At 40.0% G+C, this 20,109-nt stretch overlaps 1 protein-coding gene across 2 annotated transcripts in view; it reads right to left on the bottom strand.

Annotated features, from left to right (window-relative positions):
• NRG1 (neuregulin 1) overlaps positions 1-20,109 on the bottom strand; it is a 1,146,491-nt gene that overhangs the window by 636,396 nt on the left and 489,986 nt on the right. The window lies entirely within an intron of this gene.

Genomic DNA, 20,109 nt, shown 5'->3' with positions numbered 1-20,109 from the left:
AGAAACTGTAAGTAATAAGATGCAAGATGTGGAAGCAACTACATATAGCTGGGCACAGTTCCTTGGCAGAATATGAAATTCTTTTATCTTGTGTTCTAAGTTTTAACTTGGTAAAATTCCATTCATTAGCTAATCTATGTTTCTCAAAAAATGTATATTCATAAAATAATCCCTCGAGTAACTGTGTTTTAGAGTCATGAAAAATTAAAAAAAAATGTGTTTTATCTTATTTTTGGATAGTCTATGAACAGATCTAAGAACTTACCACTATTTAATTTGAAAATTTCTAGTCAACCATTGTGTTGCCTTGAGCAGAACTTTTAATAGCCTGCTGCCTCAAGTTCTTAATCAGGAAAACAGATTAACAAAATAAACATCTCATTTTCAAACCAACTGGATATAATAAATGTAAAGTTGTGATCTTTTCACAAATCTAGTTTTATAAAGAGCATTGATGATGAGGTGTGTGATAGAATAAAAAGTGATACCTCCTCAATTGTGATGAATGTTTATTATCATCTCTCTAGGAAAGAAAGAAAAGATTTCTTGGAAGACAGACACTAGGGTATTGAAACCAACAGCTCTTTGAATTGCATAAAGTCTCAATCAGAAGCAAATATCAGTTCAACTCTATTGTTTCCTATCACTGCTATCTTCTGTATAACATCTTAGATGGCTTTACGGAAATGTAACAAGGAAAAAAAAATGGCCTTGAAGTTGGCCATGGTGGAAATACTGACACCGCAGAATTTGGCAAACCTTAGAAATCAAGGTTTTGCTCTCAGTCACTCTTTCCGTCTCCCCAACTCCCACTGAAGAGCCGCTCATTAAACCACATCACTGATTCCAATCCTTAGATGCATGTAGAAATCCTCTCTCCTACCATTATAAACACATGTGCACACATCACTGGGATCCCTGGGGTAAAGACATTGGAATGAAGTTTCAGAAAGATCTGGATCCGATGTTCTGAGATGGAATCCAGCTTGTGAAATCACACACCATCTATGAGACCTGCCAGCCTGCAGAATGGAGTCTTCCCAGAGACATAGGAAAGAAGGATGGGAGGGTGAGAGTAAGAGAAAAAGATCCATTTCTTCCCTAAAAGTTTCTATTTCTCGCTTATATACCCCAGAATCTGAAAGTACTATAAGCCTGGAAAACTCCCTTAGCTGTAAAGATAGATGATTAAACTGCATTCCTCTTAATTAAAATAAAAGATAGTTTTAAGTGAAACTAGGAAGCAGATTCTGTATTTGAAAGAGCACTGGTGCGTAGATTTGAATATTACACTCCATAAAGACAGCCCATTGTGCTAATAGCAAAGCAGTCAACACTACATTATCTCTGATGCATCCTTTCACCCACTCACACACAAACACGATAATTTATCACAAAGAGCCACTTCCGCACACCCCATAGCCAGAGCATGGGAAGGGGGCTTAGTGAGTAGGAAACAAAAATGCAAATCTAAAGATGTATGATTTTTAGATCACAGCACCACTGAAGTCTAGGACCAGAGTAGGTCCATCACTCTGTGTTTCCTGCCCCTTGCCAAGGCCAGAAGCCCTTCAAGTCTCTGTATTTGTATTTACATAAAGGTGTAACCTCCACATGTCAATCTCTTACCTTTTAGTAACTAGTATGATGTATTGAAAAGAACCTGGCCTTAAGAACCAGGCAGTTTAAATGGAAAAAGATAGAAAGCCCAGAAATAAACCCATGCACCTATGGGTACCTTATTTGCGACAAAGGAGGCAAGAATAATACAATGGGGCAAAGACAGCCTCTTCAATAAATGGTGCTGGGAAAACTGCATGTTTGTTTGAAAACTATTGTTTGAAAACTACGTTTCAAACTATTGTTTGAAAACTACATGTTATTGAAAACTGTTTTCAATAAATGGTGCTGGGACAGCTTACATGTAAAAGAATGAAATTAGAACACTTCCTAATACCGTACACAAAGATAAACTCAAAATGGATTAAAGACCTAAATGTAAGACCAGAAACTATAAAACTCTTAGAGGAAAACATAGGCAAAACACTCGATGACATAAATCAAAGCAAGATCCTCTATGACTCACCTCTTAGAGTAACAGAAATAAAAACAAAAGTAAACAAGTGGGATCTGATTAAACTTAAAAGCTTTTGCACAGCAAAGGAAACTATAAGCAAGATGAAAAGACAACGCTCAGAATGGGAGAAAATTGCAGCACATGAGGCAACTGACAAAGGATTAATTTCCAAAATATACAAGCAGCTCATAAACACAATACCAGAAAAACAAACAACCCAATCAAAAAGTGGGGAAAAGACTTAAACAGATGAAGACATGCAGATGGCTAACACACAAGGGAAAAGATGCTCAGCCTTGCTCATTCTTAGAGAAATGCAGATCAAAACTACCATGAGATATCCCCTCACACCGATCAGAATGGCCGTCATCAAAAAGTCTACAAGCAATAAACGCTGGAGAGGGTGCTGGAGAAGAGGGAATGCTCTTGCACTCTTGGTGGGAATTGATACAGTCACTACAGAAGACAGTATGGAGATTCCTTAAAAATCTAGGAAGAAAACCACCGTATGACCCAGCAACCCCACTTCTAGGCATATACCCTGGGGAAACCAAAACTGAAAACGACACATGTATCCCATTGTTCACTGCAGCGCTATTTACGATAGCTAGAACATGGAAGCAACCTAGATGCCCATCAACAGATGAACGGATAAAGAAGCTGTGTTACGTAAACACAATGGAATATTACTCAGCCATGAAAAGGAACACTTTTGAGTCAGTTCTAATGAGATGGATGAACCCAGAACCTATTATACTGAGTAAAGTAAGTCAGAAAGAGAAAGAAAAATATTGTATTCTAACGCATATATACGGAATCTAGAAAAATAGTACTGAAGAATTTACTTACAGGGCAGCAATGGAGAAACAGACATAGAGAGTAGACTTATGGACATGGGGAGAGGGGAGGAGAGGGTGAGATGTGTGGAGAGAATAACGTGGAAACTTACATTACTGTATGTAAAATAGATAGCCAATGGGCATTTCCTGTATGGCTCAGGAAACTCAAACAGGGGCTCTGTATCAACCTAGAGGGGTGGGATGGGGAGGGAGATGGGAGGGAGATTCAAAAGGGAGGGGATATATGTATACCTATGGTTGATTCATGTTGAGGTTTGACAGAAAACAAAATTCTGTAAAGCAAGTATCCATCAATAAAAAAATTAATTAAATAAAATTTTTAAAAAAAGAACCAGGCATTTCAAATGTGGGGTTAAAATCCTGCCTCTTTTAATAGATGGATGTCACTGGAAAGTCAGATATTTAATCTGAAATTTTTTCTTACTCTTCAGTTGGGAATCATAACATCTACCTCACAAGGTTATCATGGAAATGACCCACACAAAAGACAGGGGACCTATTACACAATACACAATAAATCCTCTGTAACAGTCCTCCTCTCTTCCCTTCTCTTATCTGTACTTCCTGTCAAAAATGAGGGAGCAATTCTTAACTTGTTAGGACAAGAGCATAATGGCTACAGGCCAGTTAGTGAAAATATCCAGATAATTAGCCCAAAGAGGGATTTTCATTTGAATCTTATTTATTATTCAATGTGGAGTTGATTATTCTCTAAAAAACAATAACAACAACTAAGCTTTAAATAAAATATCCCTTTCAGTGAGCTTGCTTGGGTTTTTTTGTTTCTAGCCTGGGAAAAAAAAATCTGGAAGCTCTTTTAATAAGATGGCTGCAGAAAATAAGTTGAGAGTTCACCATTCCTGACTAGGGACAATCTCAGTAATTATGCAAAAGGAAGGAAATAATTACCATTTTATAATATTCCTATCACACAGGATGCTATTATGTGCTTTATCAACATTTACATTGAGTTCTCCCATAGCTATGGGATTAAGGCAATAACAGCAATTAACAACAAAGGCATTAATACAAATAGCACACATCTTTCATTTCACACCTTTCTCTTGGGGATTCTAAATGCTTTTCACATATTAGTGTACTAGCCTTAGAGGAAATGAACTACAACAGGCCACAAGTTTGCACAATATCAACATGGAAATTGATGCAACTAGAGAGAAAGGTTCAGTAAAACAGGAGATCCTTCTCTGAAGTTCTTTTCATCACCCTTGAATGGCCCCTGGGCATTAGACTTTATGGATATTTCACTCAACATGGAGATAAATGTGCAATTTGCTATCCTGAAGCACTTTATGGGTGATAAAAGGAATCGTGGAAGAAGAGATGCGTTTTCATAAGTTGAACATACATAGACAGTAATGCAGCCTATTTCTATGCAGCCCTAATTTCCAACTGTTTAAGAGGTTTTATACTTATTCTTCACATCCTTTTTTTGTATATAGTTTTTTCCAACATTTTATTTTATATTGAAGTACAGCCAATTAACAATGTTGTGATAGTTTCTGGTAGACAGCAAAGGAACTCAGCCACACATATACTTGTATTGAACATGGGACCATAGGTGTGTTTTTCACTTGCATGTTTGATTTTTCAAGATATTAATATTTCATAATGGGGAACAATGCCCATCAAATACACTTGTAGGTACCAACATCTTTATCAAGGAATTTATCATTAACTTTTGATATCAATTGTATTTGGAAATTAAAGGTCTGATTTGTATCTTGTATAAGGATTTAGCTCATTTATTTGCTGACCTTCCTTTTTGGTAATAAATATTTTTTAGCAACTCTACCTTTTAAAGGGCTCTAATTTAGATATTTCATCTAGGAAGGCAACCTGCAAACTGCCTTAAAACAAAAGCAATGACCTGAGTCCTCTTTCACTGGGCCCTTCCTTCTCCCAACACTTTTCCCCTCCATTTCTAAAATTTAAAGAATATTCCTCCACAAATATTTAGGGAAAGTTAGGAAGGGATGAGACTGGGATTTGACTAACTAAATTTGAAACTCTAAGTCTCTTACTTAGAGACTTAGGGATGGGATTTGAAAGAATGTCTTGATAGGTTACTCATCTATAATCCTCTTTGTCTGAGATAGGCATTTACATCTAAACTGTCTATTTCAGCCCAGTTAGTCTACACCATAGATTCTTGCTCACATCAACATGAAAGGTTATGTCCGCTTAGCTTCTTGGAGGGATTGCTTTAGCAGCTCTGAACTTGAAACGAGACCAATGCAGATGGTTTCGTGGTGGCTGGATCCAAATGCTGATCCCAATATCAACACTGATTCAAATGAATATTAAGGAAAAGGAGCAATTTACTTAATAGCTCCTCAAATGTATGACTTTCAAAGTTTTTAATTAAAACCAAAAACCAAAAGAAATCTTTCACTTCCTTTTACCCAACATTATCTGAAAAAATGCTTTTATCCAAGGTATCTGTGAAATTTTCTCCTTGATTTTTGCACTGCCGAATGTTGTAAATTAGGATGTAATTTAACAGATCATTTGCTTTTTTTGTTTAATTTTGCTTCTCATAATCTGAGGCTTAGGGAAAAGACCTAGTATATCCATGAATCATCTGTAAGGAAATAGGAAAGGCCAGAATACAGAACTGGAAAGTGACAAAGAGGAGAACTTCTAGCCACAGAAAGTCCCTTTATTTGGAAATCTGAATAAATGATGACATCAAATTGCTGTATAACTAAAATTACTACCAAGCTCTGAGTCCTTAAATTTTTAAACGATAAGAACACAGAATTTGCAAGGTGATGGATTATCATAATTGAAGATTCTAAAAGCTGGCAAAGAAATCATTTCTTGTCATCCAAAAAATTTTACATCTGAAAAAGGCTGATGTCTGTAGAGTCCTTAAATAAATCATGCCATATTTCTTATTTGGGGTAATTAGCCTTGCAGATTTTTTTTTTTTTGAGCAATATAGAATGCTTAGTGCACATGTGTGTATACACACACACAAACACACATATCCATTATACACATGTATTATTTAAGCCAGCATATTAATTATATCTATACATATTTTTGTCAGTCAGGAGAAGCCTTTTCTGTCTATAACCTGTATTAATTAATTACTAATTAATTTCTGATTTGTTATGGCTTGAATTGTGTCCCCCTCAGAGGCTATGAGGCAACTCTAACCTCTGCTATCTATGAAGATCTAATTTGAAAATAGGATCTTTGTAGATATAATTAAGTTTAGATGAAGTCATTGGGGTTGGCCTTAAGTTAACAAGACTGACGCTCTTATAGGAAAAGGAAAATGCCACGTGAAGACAGAGACAATGAGTAAGAATACCTTGTGAGGGCCAAGGCCGAGACTAGAGAGATGCAGTTATGAGATAAACACCAAGGTTCCCTGGCCACAACTAGAAGCTCACGAGAGGCACAGAGGAACATGGCCGTACTGATCCCTTCATTCCAGATATCAGGCCTCCACAACTATAAGAAAATACATTTATCTTCTTGCAAGACACCTAGTTTGCAGCACTTTGTTTTAGCCATCCTAGGAATCTAATCTACCATCCAATTGGCCGTTCAACACATATTTCTTGAGTATCTTGTATGGGCTTGTGATCGTGTCAGCTGCCAGAGTCTTACAGTACTGAGTTATCCAGATTATGAATGTGCCTTTGTGGAGGAAAAGCAATCAGATAAAACATCTGAGGACAATACAGATTTGTAGGCGCACCAGTCAGAGGCTTCTAATAGAGGACCACGGAAGAGCTCCCGGTGACAGTAACCTGATGTGAAATCTGGAACACTGAGTGGGAGTTCGATGGAGAAGCCTCTTCCAGACCAGGAGAACCACATGACCAGGATCTGAGCGGCTTCAATGTTCAGCGCACTGTTTAATCTATCAGGAGAGAGACAGACCGGCCAGAGGTGAAGAGCGCCTAGGGCCAAGGGCTTTATAAGACATTTAAGGCACTGCAACTTTCATTCTATGGGAGGGAGACATATGCATTTTAGTAAGGGGATTGCTATGATCACATATACATTGAGAAGGACCATTCTGATTATGGCGCGGAAAATGGATTGGAAGGTGAGAGAAGACTGGACACTAGCAGTCCACATATTAGGAGAACGGGTAGAATTCAAGTAGCATTCTGATATGCTGTTATCCATTGTTTAAATTCCCAAAGCACTTTCATATCTAATTTTATGTTTGGCCTCCAGCAAACTCCAGAGATAAACTAAACAGGAATGACCCCCCCCCCACACTCTACCTGGCACCAACTGTCGCAGCAAAATAATTTGATGAGAATCACACAGCTGATTGACAATGAAACTGGGACCACAAACATGCCATCTTCTCGCCCTCCATGCTATAGGCATGCACAGTGCCCACTAACGAAAACTATCCTGCCATCACGGGGAAGTCATCACTGTATAAAGCTAGAATGAAGTACTGGAAAGATCGCTCAGTCCTCAACAGCGGGCGGAGAGTGTCTGGCAAAGGCTCGTCCCTGTCCCTCAAGCACGTATGTGCACAGCGCCACCAAGTGGAGGAAAATATATCTTGAGCTCAGGTTGGAAGAAACGTACACATTACAGGGTAGGGATTGGGGAAAAGAAGAATCATCATGACAGTACCTCTGACTATATGACTTTACGTATCTATCCTTCATTAGATGAGACATCAAAAACTGCTGACGGAGAGGAAGAGAAAGAGGGAATGTTCTTAAACCAGGTCTGGCTATCCCACTGATGATGCAGCCACTAAGCAGAAAAAAAGACAACAGTGTGTTCTCAGCTACACCCTAATCAGTTTTTTCACCTCCCTTTTTATGTTCACCTGACTGTGTACTCACTGGAAGACTGGGAACTACAGAAGCCTTCATTTCCTGTATCGATTTGGTTGAAAGGCACACTTTGACCTCCAGGAAAGCCTAAGATCTCATGCTTCTAACTTTGGAAATATACACATGCGTGTGTGCCCATGTACTTACCCACATATTCCACTCCAAAGAGAGGAGTCCCCAAACGGAGTAAGGACCCACACTCTGTGGAAGGGTGAAGTATAAGGAGTGAAGTAAAAAGCTATCTCTTCTCTTGCTTTGAGTAAACATGCTGTATCTTCTTTTCTTCCCAGGTTCACCTTTGGTGACAAAGGTCTGTAGCCATCCCCTTCCTGGAAGGCTCTCTGGAAGGCCTAGTAGCTTATGCTGGGGCCACATGAAGTGAAGATCTGGAGAGCCATTCCTGGAAAAGGAAATGGCTACCCACTCCAGTATTCTTGCCTGGAGAATCCCATGGACAGAGAGAGTCAGACACAACTGAGCAACTAACACTTCCACTTTCATGGAGAGCTAAAATGAGGATAAAACTGCCCTAAACTTTTTGCTTCCATGCTTCTTGTTGCAACTGAAGAGGTAACATCCAGAAAGCCAGGTTCAAAGCCAAGTTCAGTGTGCTGATCTAGCAAGAAGTCCAAAGAAACAAGAGATCCAGTTGCCCTACATTCTAGACTTTCAACTAAGGAGGCAAAGGAAACTTCAGTTGATCATACATGACCCTGCCCTGATCCTTAGGATAGGAAACTATATACATGTTTGCGACCAAACCCAATCCATCAGGGTGTTCATTCATCTGCAGGGTCCTCTCTGTGTGTATCTTCTCGGGGACAAAACAGAAGATATCTGGTGAGGACTTGGAGATGTGGGATGTAGTCCATCCAGTCCTTAGAGATTTTCTGCTCGTGTGACTTGAAAAGCTCTTTCCCAGCTGCTTGTTCATTGAAGGGAAGCCATGGAAGCCGGCAAGGCACAGTTAAGACACTGTGATGTTGGAAATACGGTGATTTGTACTTGGCAGAGAGAAAATTGAAGAGGTAAACATACTGCTGGAAAAAAAACAAACCATCAGCACAATGGAAAATCAGGCTCCTTCTCCAAGGCTTCAGCTTTAGGAATCAATGCCACTATGGGCTGGGCTGTTGTTTGCCTTAATGAAGGACTTTAGAGGGGCTGAAGTCACCACTTGGATACAGCCAGCCAGGGCAAACCTTGCCTCGACAGGACAAACCGGCTGATTAGGGCAGCCCTGGAGAATAGCATTTTGTAGCAAACACTGCCATTTGGATGAGAAGAAAGTTCTAAAACCCAACAGCTGTGATGATGAATGATCCTTCCACACCCTTTGGAAGGTGCAGAGACATTAACCTTGTATCTTGGCCAAACATCATCATATTATATTCTCCTTCTTTAAATCTGCCCTCTCTGCCCCCAGCAAGAGCAGATGGACAGCACAGGCTGTTTGCTTTCCAGCCCCTGAAGTCAAAGCATGGTTGTTGCCTAATGGCATTTTAAGGTGGATTACGCGGTTATGCTTTCTATCATATCATCTTAATGGGAAGGGTTCTAATTCAGTGATAGCCTTTATCTTTTATAAGGTCCAGAGAAAATGTGTAACACTCACAAATTCCTGGAGTTTCTTTTCAAGCATTATCTTCATTCATTCAACAGTTACAGAATATCTACTAGCTCTAGTTCTGGAAAGATACAAAGATGGGCAAGGGAGGGTTCCTGCCTTGCCCTAAAATTAAGAATGTAAAGAATTAGAAAGGATTCTAGGAGAGGAGTATCCAGGGCACAGTGGAAGCATAGAGGAAAGAAGGATAGACTCTACTTAAAAAAATGAAAGACTCAACATGCTAAATGAAAAAAATCCCTTAATCAGTAAATCACAAAACTTCAACAGGACCTAACCATCTTATTGTGATGAGATTTATTTTTTCAAGAAAAGTTAGATACTAAGCCATAATACAATCATATGCCAGGGACACTGATGCAGCTGATAAAGAGGAGAGAAGGGAAAGAGAGAGAGAGAGGAAGGGACGTAGGGAAGTCAATGGTAGTGAAGATGAATTCTCTCTGCTCAAAGGACTGGAGAGCATAGTAACATAAGCTACAAAAAGAAAGAAGAGCTGGTGGTGGGGTGAGTAGGTAGAATATTTCATCAAGAAAACAAGTAAATGAGAATCAATAAAGAGGTAAATAAAGTTGAAATAGAGGAGACAGATTGTGTCAGATTATCATGGTTGTTTAATGTCAGACTAAGGAGTTTAGACTTGATTTGCCACAGTAGATTGTTATAAATTTTTGAGCAGGGGAGTGATGTCAACTCTGGAAAGAAGTTGGAATGGATAATTTTGGTGATCTATGTTATCATCTGTCAACAAAATGCAGAAATGATTCCTAAAGAGTGAGATTCCAGGCAGCAATCGCTCATGGAAATTCAAGGATATAAAGATGAAAGCCTGGAAAGTATAATAGGGAAGAGGGTTTGGTAATGACAGGCCTGTTGTGTGACCTCTGCAAGTGATGATGACTGTAAATTTTTCAGAATGTCATTCTCACATCTGTACAATGGGGATAACAGTAGAGCTTATCACACAGGCTAAGATAATTAAATTAGGCCATGTGGGTAAAGCACTTCGCTAGTTCTCATACATCAACTGTGAGTACCTAAGAAATGCTTCCCAGGTGGCCTGCCGGTCAAGAATCCACCTGCCAATCCACCAGGAGACATGGGTTTGACCCTGGGTCGTGAAGATCCCCTGAAGAAGGAAATGGCAACCCACTCCAGTATTCTTGCCTGGGAAATCCCATGGACAGAGGAGCCTGGCAGGCTACAGTCCATGAGGTCACAAAGAGTCGGACATGACTGACTGGCTAAAACAGCCAACAACCTAGGAAATATGCACTGCTTTTGATGTGGGGATAGTTATTGCTGCCTTTGAAACATGGAAGAAGGGTTTCATGAAGCTTACTGGAGTGGAAGAATTAACAGGGTAGTGTGCCTAATTGAAATAACTGATTCAAATTCACTTCACAGATACAGTGAACGACCTATGACTGCAGAACAGGGTCGGGAGCACAAAGGGGTATCAATGGAAGCCTTGACAAACTCAGACTTCAACCTAGTGTCAGGCTTCGAGAATTGTCCATGAAGAACCCAGTACACAGCATGCTCATCAGAAGTACCAATTAATTCGTGGGAACATTGAAACACTATGTTTGGCTCTAGAGATCGGATTTGTCATTGTGCAAACTTGGTGCATGGCTAAAGAATGCTTTGAAAGGAGGCAAAATAATGAAGGAATCAAATGCAAGGGCTTTGAAGTTAAAGTATTACCAGGTTCTCCAGCTTATACTCAATTAGGTTGCCACATGTCATTTATGCAAAATTTCATTATACCTAACGTGCATTATAGAGGGTTTCTGGAATGGAGGGAAAAGAGAGAAAATGAATTTAAATGTCCCAACTTCTATTCATAAATAATTTTATTTCTTTAGTTTAAGGATGTTTCATAGGTGGTTGTATTAACAACACAAGAAATAAATTTCCACTATCATATTTCGCTAGTCAGTAGTCAAACTTCCCCCTTGAGTTTCAGCTCCTGAAGGTAGTAATTCACTCAGTTCTTTAACTACACGGCTCTGAATAATGATAAAGATCCAGAAGTAGTGTCAGTGAACCTTCTTTAGCAAGTAGTAAAAAGAATGAGGAGATAAAACTTCACTGAGAGCATTTTTCTCAAAGAAATTTTGAATATATTGTAATTTATAGAATAAATACAGACTTAAATGAAGTTGTAATAAAAATATTTCAATATATGAATATTTGGGATAACAGTACTATAAGACATAGAGAAGTGGTATAGAACTTATACCTGTCCAAGAAGTAACTGTGAATCTGACAGTTATGAAGGTAAATTGATACAGATGTGATCTTTTTTTGACCATGAAAATCAGTAAACAGAAACCTCATTTAAAATAGGGTCAGGAGACCAGAAGGGGGAACTCTCATGCCCTACCACTTGATGTCAATTGGCTGTACTAACAGTAAGAAGGTTACTATTTACTACCCAGCAAAAGGAAAGGACTTTCTTCTTGTCTGGCAACAGGGTGGCCAATGAGAGATTGTCACCACTCAGCCAATGGAAAGCCACTACACTCTGAATTTCCAGTTTCCCCCAATGGACTGTTTGTTTATAACTGCCCCCCAATCTCCTTTATAAAAGACTATTTCTTTCTCTCTTTTGTTCTGATTTCCCTGTAGTTCACCATTGATGGCATGTTCTGAATTGCAATTCTTTGCTGTTTCCAAATAAACTTAAAAAAAAAATTGGCTGTTTAATTGTTTTATGGTAACAACATAAACAGTATCATTTTCTGAAATGGAAAACAACTGTTAGTAAAGCTCTTAACCAAATCAAAAAGCGATTTCCCCTCAATATATATGGCAGTTTATGGCAGTTTCAGGTACTCTTATAAAACTGAGTGCATTAAAAACCATAAAAAGTATGGCATGTGTGTGTTTGTAAAATAAAGTTATAATCTAACTTGGTCATTAGGAATAGGATTTTCACCCACATGAATATCCTGGGGAATATCACAAAGTCATGACAGATACAACCCTGGCTATCTACTTAGTTTTTACAGCACCTCCTGACGTTCTGGTTCCTGAGAACCAGAAATATACCCCTAAATTTCCAAAACCCTTTTTGGAAAGGAATACTGTTAAGGAATACCCATTAAGAACCAATTAGAGAAAGAGAATAGAACATATAGCTAGAAAGAAAGAATACTTGATATTTGTTCAGGTTTGGGTGTTTTTCCCCTCCCCCCATGTATTTGTACTTGCTTTTGGGAAATTAAACTCTGGAACTTATTTTTGCATGCTGAGGTCATAGGATACACTGAAAAGCTCTTAAAATATAACTCACTTATTGAGGATCAACTGCACAAAAACCCTTGCTTGGTTAATCAGACTTACGCTTTTGATACTCTGCTTTTAAAAGAGAAAGGCAAATCAATAAGACAGATAAAGGAATTAATAAGGGAATTAACAAGTAACTTCCCTGGCATACACATGAAAACTATTTTCATTGCTTTATTTACTCAATTTTTTAAAAAAACTTTTTAGTTTATATTGGGGTATAGCCAGTTAACAATGTTGTGACAGTTTCAGGAGGACAGCAAAGGGACTCAGCCATACATATCCATGTATCCATTCTCCCCCAAACTCCCCTCCCATCCAGGCTGCCACATAACATTGATCAGAGCTCCCTGTGCAATACAGTAGGTTCTTGTTGGTTATCCATTTTAAATATAGCAGAGTTAATGTACTCAATTTTTGAGTGATGTTTTCAACAATTCCCTTTTTCTCTATGTTTTTATTACAATGCAAACAAATGTTTAGAATGATAAGGCCAAAGCACTCTCCACCAGAGATTCTTAACCTGGGGGCCTGGTACCAGGGGCTTAAAGGTGGGCTGCGGGGGTCTACAAACTGGATGCAAAATTGTGTGTGTGTGTGTCTTTCTTGATAATTTATCTTATCCACAGATCTTATTATATTCTTAAAATAGTTTATGTCAAAAAGATATATAACAAAGCAAACAATGTTCCACATTTTTCAGCCATTAAAATGATATTTAACTCAATATTTTTTCTTCACAAAACAGTGAAGTAGCTTAGCCATGTCTAGAATGATTTTTCACCACAAATGTTAAAAGAAACAGGGAATTCAGTGTGATACTCAATAAAGCAGAAGATTAACTGGAACACTCCAGTAAATTGAGGTTTTGTAATTTACCTTACAAAGGTAAGGTAAAAAACAAGAAACAAAACTTCCGAGTTAAATGATCGATCCATGTGGATTCCCAGAGGAAGTGCCTGATAATAAATCACCCCTTAAGCCCCAAGATTTTTCATGCATCCAATATGAGGTTGTAGGCAGTTATCACTGGGTTGAGTTAAAATGCATTAACTTCATGTAGATAATTCACTGAACAGACACAAAAGACATTAAGCACAACTGACTTAGAAAGTGAATCTTTAAAATGAGGAGAGAAAAGGCCCAAGAAGAGAGGAGACTACGAGGAATTTGTGGGGAAAGCACTGTGTGTGTATTAGTTCATTATCAGGCTCTGGAATTAGGTAGCTTGATATCAAAGCTCAAAGTCACTGATCAGGACACAATTTTTAGCTTTACCCTCTCTGTATCTTGGGTTTCCCTGGTGGCTCAGACAGTAAAGAGTCTGCCTGCAACGCAGGAGACCTGGGTTCAATCCCTGGGTTGGGAAAATGCCCTGGAGAAGGAAATGGCAGCCCACTCCAGTATTGGTGCCTGGAGAATCCCATGGACAGAGGAGCCTGGTGGGCTACAGTCCAGGGGTCGCAAAAGGCAGGACCCGACTGAGTGACTGACTTTCGCTTTTCCCTTTCAGGCTAACTCTACATTTCCCAGACTTCCTGGTGCACGAGGTATGCTGGGCAATGGGATATGAGTGTAATCTAAACCAAATTCTTCACAGCAGGCTGTCAGCCCCCTATTTTCTCTTTGGTTAGGGATGTCGCTTTTGTCTTTTTTCTGAGGGATGGAGCATGGGTGAGTAGGAAGAGCCAGTTTCCAGCCTGCAGAGAAGGGAACACCTTGAAGGAGGATGAAGCAACTCAGAAAGTATCTGTGTCCCTGGAAAACACTGGCAAAGACAGACGCCCTAACTCCCTGCACTACTCACCATCTTGGACGTTTATGTGAAAGAGAAATGATTTGTCTTGTTTAGAGCCATCAGGGATTTTCCTGGCAGTCCAGTAGTGAAGAAATCATGCTTCCACACAGGGGACATGGGTTCGATTCCAGTTGGGGAACTAAGATCCCACATGCCATGTGCGGCCAACCCTGCCCCGCCCCCCCCCCAAAAAAAAAAAAAAAAAAAAAGGAAAAAAGTAACACTAAAAACAAAGCGATCATTTCAGGCTCTGTTAAAGCATCCAAATAAATACCTAGCTATTACAACATCTAGAGTACCTAAAATGGTACCGCCCCATAGCAAATGTTCAACAAATGATGGTAGCGCTGTTTCACAGGGGCATATAACCACAGCCCATTTCCCAGGTCTACTCTAAGGAAAGCTACTTTATAATGAGGAGAGTTAACAGTTTTCAGAACCAAAGCAAGGATATGGGTAGATGGGGTCAAGTAGTTTTGAGAACTACATTGGTTAAAAAAAAATGAGCTCCTCTACTGATGAATTTCTAAGTCTTAAATATTCTGTGGTTAGGACTCCTCTTAAGAGAAGACAAAGAGTGTATAAGGCTTCCTAAACTTGTCAGACCCACAGCACCTTTTTTCAAGAAGCATATTGTAAAGACAATGCTCTGTGGACATGCTTTGGGGAAACAATTTACTGGAGAATGAATTCCAAAACTTCTCAATGAACCAGACTAAGATTATTCTGAATGAGTATCCTACACTTATAACATGGCATGAGTATGCAGAAGAACACTAATTCATATTTATTATAAGTAAACACTAGACTTCTATATTCTTCACACTGTCTTCAAAAATAAGTCTAGTGAGTCACTAAACAGAGTAACTTTTGAGTCCATCATGAATTTCAAAACCAAATCGTTACTATAGTATTTCCTGAGTAACCACAGTGTTAGAGGATCAAGAATCAAGAAAGAAGAAGGAAAAGGAGGAATGGATACAATCATGGCTACTTTGATTTTGATGGAGAGCATTTCTGATATCTGGATATAGTTTTCGATCCAAACCATTCCAGGCAGATGAATTAATAAGTACATGTTTGGAAAAAGAATGCCTGGAAAGTAAATTCAAAAACAGCAAAACCACAAGAAGAAAAGCAGCACAAAGTCAATTATGGCCAACAAATCAAGCTGACCACAAATTCCTATATTAATAAGAATGTCATGTGCGTATCATGAGGGATGTCCCTTAGAGACTTTCTGATAGCTAAATAATGCATTTTGGTGATTTCACAGTAAGTCCATAGTGTTTAGCTAGGATCCCATCTTCAAGAGATAAGACAAATGGCACTTAGAACAAATTATAAAATACAGTTCTATGAATTTGGATAAAATTGATAGACTAGCAAGCTAGAAGAACATGCTTTAATTGTCTTTCCCTCCTCCCATTTTTATACAAATTTGAGGAAAGAGAGGAGGTATCTAAAGTAAGATTCCCTCCTCAACATTTGAAGATGAATGTATGTTTTTATGAGCCAGCTGTAGAAGGGAAAGCAAAGATTCTCTCTGACAGGCACGTAGAAGAAAATACTAACAGTTGAATAAAGGTGAGCCAATTAAACCACTTACTCATGCCTAATATAGTTCTGGATGGTCCAAGCACCTGGCTTGGAATAAACATTTACTTTCTGCAGCATGATATTTAATCAGCTCATCAGATGGTGGAAGGTTCCATCCAGAAGGGCGATTCTCTCTGACCTTACTCTTAATTGGAAACACTGCCTAGGGTCCTGCTTCCCCCAGGACCTCCTCAGTGTATCACTTTCATATATGAATCCCATTAGACCCTCTAACTCAGCACTCCCTTCAGGGCAAGGGTGACAGACTCAGGGATTTCCAAGCTTTCCTGGGATTTCCTGCCAGATGCTGAAAGAGGAAAGGCAATTTTAGATGGAGAGGAGGAAACGAACATAGACAGAGACCCAGCGGCAAAATGCTAGAACCCCTCACTTTTAATTCAGGAGTGGATGAGTGGAAAATTATTCCTGTTTAGACAGTTTGGAAAAGCAGTTAGTTAAGTGATGTGTCCGAAATAGTTGGGGGCAATAAAATACAGTCCATGAATTAATATGATCCCTCTGAACACTATAACATCAAGAAACGTGAAAGGTAGCAACTAGAAAGGATTTTCAAAGATCCAGAGAAATGTCTTTATTTTATGGTTGAGAAGATGATGCTACAGAGGGGTTGATTTGCCCAACCAATCAGGTAAATTGATTAATGGTAAAATTAGAGTGCCATCCTTGGACTCCCAGTCTGAGCAGAGGTTAAGACCATTGACTGTACAGTCAAGACTGTCTTGTTCAAATTGTGGCTCTATGACTATTTGGCGGTGTGAATTAGGGCAAGTTATTTGCCTTAACTATCCACCTTCTTAGCTAGGAAATGAGAGTAATACTAGTACCCACCTGACAGGGTTATTGTGAGGATCAAATGAGCTTATATGCGTCAAGTATTGGGTTGGCCAAAAAGTTCGTTCAGGTATCATCTTACAGACAAACCCAAACAACTGGCCAATCCAATACTTGGTACAGCTTCTGGCACAACGTAAGTCCTATGTAAATGTTAACCGTTTCTGCTCTTTTCTCTGTCACCCGACTTTCACAAACACTCTTATCATGCAGTGGTAGAAACAGGCATTTCTCTTGCCAAAACATACACCCCAAACTGTACCTATCTGAGGATGCTTGTCTGCTGTGCTGTCAAACAGGCGTGAGAGCTTGGAAGGCTGCGCTCAACCCCAGAGAAAGCTCTGCTGAGGTCTGGGAGGAAGTTATGAAGCAGAAAAGTCCATCATTTTGCTACTACTCAGCTGCCTTGTTCTCTGAAGTTGGATGGATTTCAAGACTGGTTGGGAACTTGAGTTTCTCTGTCTGATGAAACAGACAGGAACTCGACAAGGGGCCAAAAATTCTTCTGCTATGAATTTCCCCATCATGACCAACCTGGAGCTCTAACAGCAGGCATTTACAGCTGTGGTGGCAAAATAAAGGAACCTGTGGCTTTCAGATCTGCCATCAGCAAGTGCTGGTGGGTGGATAATATTTGTTATTTCTGAATCTCATGGCCATCTGGGAGCACCTTTATCTTTGTAGAGTCCTTGGATATCTCTGGAAAACAGGAATGCCAGAGACCTAAATGGCATTCTTACTAATTTGCTGACCAGGAAGTTGTTTATTCCATCACTTTCTCCCCACTCCCAATTTTCTAGGTGACATTTGCCCATATTAAAGAAGGCAGCTGTAGAGAGACAGATTTGCAGTGAATCACAGACAAATAAAATGTTATCTTCAAATTGTTTCTGTTCTTTGAACCTGGTTGGCTTCACTTCCAGCCAAGCGTGGTGACTCAGGCTGGGCTTGCCTAGGAGAAATCAAACAGATACAAGTAAATGCTTTGACCGTTTCAGAACAGGCTGGCCCAACTCTGTGGAACTGTCCTGATGAGCCAAAGTCAAATGAAACAGTAAACTCTCTGGGTCCTGTCTGGCTAGTCTGTGTTTATATGGCATGATGTGGATGGCAAAAAGAGTTGCTACAATTTGTTGAGTGCTAATTAGGTGCCAAATAATTACAGACCATTGACTTTTTTTTTTTTTAATCTCAGCTGCTAGAAAGTAATACAGTTTTATTACACTATGAACTTGTGCATACTACACACAGCTACGAAGCATTAGTTGCTCAGTTGTGTCCAACTCTGCAATCCCATGAACTGTAGCACACCAGGCTCGTCTATCCATGGGATTCTCCAGGCAAGAATACTGGAGTGGGTTGCCATTTCCTTCTCCGGGGGATCTTCCTGACCCAGGGATTGAATCTGGGTCTCCTGCACTGCAGGGAAGATCCCCTGGAGGAGGGCATGGCAACCCATCCCAGGATTCTTGCTTGGAGAATCCCATGGACCAGGGAGCCAAGTGGGCTACAGTCCATAGGATCGCAAAGTCGGATACCACTGAAGCGACTCGGCTCTCCTGCACTGCAGGCAGATTCTTGACCATCTGAACCACGAAGGAAGCCCAACAGACACATACAGACAACTAAAAAGTTTTATGAAACATTACTTACCCTAATCACATACAATGCACTGCAGGGTTTTCTATTCAATGTTATTTGGGGTTCTAAAATGCCGTTTTGACCCATTAGGTTGATTTTATGATGCACGAATGGATTGCCACCTACGCTTGGAAAACACTGCCTTAGACCAACGTATAAGCTCCCCTGGTGGCTCAGATGGTAAAGAATCTGCCTGCATTGGGGTTGCAAGGAGTCAGACACGACTTAGAGACTGAGCACACAGACCAATTTATTCCTTGTAAGAACCTCTCAAGGCAGATAAGTGTGTCAGGTTCCATGTGAGATAGCTCAGGAGAACATTGAATAAGGGGAACCAGTTAAAAGAGCTTAGAAGAGCTGAAATGCCAAGCAGGGTACAGGCAGGAGTAGGAAGAAGCTATCTTTTGGAGGCTGGAGAAACTGTGGGAAAAGATGCTATTATTGAAGCACAGAAGTGGGGCCACCTGCAGAGACCTGGGACAGCAGATTGTGTAACAGGAAGTGGGGTCAGGGAAAGAATGACCCCAGAAGGTGAGCTGGTCTGGGGTGGCTGGAGCCAGAAGAGGAGGTTCAGTCACTTTTGGAGATGCATTTGAGAAGTTAAAAGACAAGGGGAGAAAGAGAAAGGAAGATCAAACTTGACTTCTCCCAATTTCCAATCTCCTATCATTTCTTCCCATTGCTCAAACCCTACTTAGCAGCCAGTGGGAATTTAGTTTTCAGGGATCAGCTCTGAGATGCAGACATACACAGGGGAGCATCTTATATCCAGCAGACAAACGGCCTGCACATCCAGGGGCAGTGTTGTGGAGATATAACCTGCTATATCATACAAGTTCTAAAGGGCTGTGGTTCTCATTGAATCCTCTGCTATCACCATCCTGAAATTCAAAATATTGTTTGAACAGAGTCCTGCACGTTCATTTTGCAGTGGGCCTGTGAACTGTGCGACCCTTCTAGTGCACAGCATGGTTATTCCAACTGTACAGATGAGAAAACCGAGGCTCAAAGAGTTAATTCAGTTTACCAGGGGTGTTGGGCCTTCCCTGGTGGCTCAGATGGTAAAGAATCTGCCTGCAATACAGAAGACCTGGGTTCAACCTCTGGGTCAGGAAGATCCTCTGGAGAAGGGAATGGCTACCCACTCCAGTATTCTTGCCTGGAGAATTCCAAGGACAGAGGAGCCTGGCAAGCTACAATCCATGGGGTCACAAAGAGTTAGACATGAGTGAGCAACTTATACACACACACACACACACACACACGTTTTATAAAAGTGAATAAAGTGAAATTTGAAGCCAGCCTGGCATATTTGAGACCAAATTTCACACTATTTCTAGTAAGCCAAAGTTCAATTCCATCTCCCAGAACAGTATTAGAAAGTAGAGGGCGAATCATGCAGGTAAACCTCTTCCAGCCCAGGAAGGGACTCACATTTTCTGCCACTGCAATCCAGAGGATAATTCTTGCTATTCCCTTTGGCCACCACAAGTCCAAATAAACATTAACTCAGC

Source organism: Oryx dammah, unplaced genomic scaffold (genome assembly GCF_014754425.2).
Source record: "Oryx dammah isolate SB20612 unplaced genomic scaffold, SCBI_Odam_1.1 HiC_scaffold_7, whole genome shotgun sequence".
Classification (NCBI taxonomy): Eukaryota; Metazoa; Chordata; class Mammalia; order Artiodactyla; family Bovidae; genus Oryx; species Oryx dammah.
The sequence above is the reverse complement of the archived record's forward strand: the minus strand, read 5'-3'. Positions and strand labels throughout refer to the sequence as shown.